We start from the raw sequence: 2,189 nt of genomic DNA on the forward strand, positions 1-2,189 counted from the left end.
GGTTTAGGTACCAGCCTGTGTTAACAAAAGCACAACATAGTTACCGTATTTTTCGCTCTATAAGACGCACCAGACCACAAGACGCACCTAGTTTTTGGAGGAGGAAAATAAGAAAAAAATATTCTGAATCTCAGAAGCCAGAACAGCAAGAGGGATCGCTGCACAGTGAAAGCAGCGATCCCTCTTGCTGTTCTGGCTTCTGGGATAGCTGCACAGCCTGCATTCGCTCCATAAGATGCACACACATTTCCCCTTACTTTTTGGGAGGGAAAAAGTGAGTCTTATAGAGCAAAAAATACGGTAAGTTATTCCACACAGGCCCTCCCTTCACAATAAGTCTGGACCTTCCACTGTGGGAAATGGAGGGAGAGGAAGATGGGCCACTGTGTAAAAAGATCCTTCAGTTGAGGGGTGGGGATGCTCAACTCCCAGCGCCCATCATCCTTAAAACCTAGATGGATACAGGTTCAATTGCCTCAGACAGCACAGCCCATGATAAAAGCAGCTGTAGAGTTCGCAGGTGGGTCATATCTCATTTCCAGCACAGTCATCAGAGCTCCTGGCTGCCTCTTACAAGGGAAGGAGATGGTGGAGTGGTTAAAGCAGTGGTTTTCAACCAGTGTGACATGGCACCGTGGGATGCCTTGAATGATGGTAAGGGGTGCCATGGGCATCACTGGCCTTTGTCCCTCTTTCCTTCCCTCCCTCCTCTGATGCCCTCTTGCGTCTCTGCCTCCCAAAGCCGTGCACAGCTGTTTGTTGCAGGTGAATGCTGCCTCTGGGGCTAGCTTGGGGGTGCTTCCCTGTGGGGCAGGGTGAGGCAGCGCTTCTTTTGGGGGCGGGGGGGGGGGCAGCTCAGAGACCAGAGGTGGTAGCTGCAGATGCCCAGAGGACTCCCAAGGAGAGGGGAGAGGAGGGTGTTCAAAAAAAGGGCGAGAGGCTGCCAGCTCTGCAGGCAAGGGGTGACATAATTGGGCTTCTGAGCCCCACAGGGGTGCCACAGAAAGAATGTAGTTGGTCAAAGGAGCCGTAGACCCACAAAGGTTGAAAACCTATGGGTTAAAGGGTTGGACTAGAATCTGGGCTGAAATCTCCACTACAACCATGACTTAACTTTGGACAGTCACTCCAAAGTCTTATCCTTTCCTTCAGAGTTGCTCTGAGGACATTGGGGGGGGGGGGGAATGACACCCTTCAGTACTACTTTGAGCTCCTTGCAAGAAAGGTGACCTTACTTCAACTCTGTGTCCCCTGAAGGGATACTTGTTTGTGCAAGGCGAAAGGACTTGCCAACCCCCAACTCCCAGCCATCATTAGTTGCGGGGGGTGGGGGTGGGTAAGGGAGGGGACAGAAGCCATCATCTTACAGGTTCAGATTGCAACAGGAAAAGAGTCCTCGGTGCTGCCCTCTGCGTCTTGCCATACTCCCAACTCTGCTCATCCTATGAGGAAGAGGACGCTCAAACCAAATACATTTCTTAGTCTTTAGGGATCCCCAAGGCTCTTTTTGCTGTGGTGGTGAAGAGCAGACTTCTTCTGAATCTTGTTTGGACTCCACAAGCTCCATCTCCAGCAATCCAGCTGGTGAAGTTTGCATAATAATTGTTGGCTGGAGAATCACAATAATCCCATTCCCCACTGCCCTGATTTCATCCTGTCCTCTGTGAGAGCGTAAACACCCCATTCCCCACTGCCTCAATTTCATCCTGTCCTTCATGAAAGCAGCATTGCCAGCTGGATGCACATCAAGTCTCACTGGGGGGTAGATGAGAGAGGCAGCTGACCACAGCTCCAGTCAACAGGACCTCAGCAGCGAATCATTTGCTAGGATAGTATATGTCTAGAGAACTTCTTGTGGCTCTCGAAAGTGCTTCTGCCTGGCTCCCCCTCTCCTGTCACGCAACCCAACAGCGGGTGCAGACACAGCTTCTGTTTCTGTAAGGCAAACAGGCTGGCAATGAGCTTCAGGAACTTTAGCCAATCATAGATGGGAACTCTAAAGTGTTTCCCCCCTTCTTTGCTGCTCCTGGAATCCTACACATGCCCCCCTAACCCACTGACCTCTGCCCTAAAAACTTCTCTCTTAGGGACTTGTCATACTTTGGAATCTTGGCCTTCAAAAACAGGAATGTCCTCTGCTCAACGTCTATGCAAGGAGCTGCAAAACCAGCTACTAAAAGCAGGAAAGG

The sequence above is a fragment of the Podarcis vaucheri genome (assembly GCF_965113315.1).
Source record: "Podarcis vaucheri genome assembly, chromosome: 7".
NCBI classification, from domain to species: domain Eukaryota; kingdom Metazoa; phylum Chordata; class Lepidosauria; order Squamata; family Lacertidae; genus Podarcis; species Podarcis vaucheri.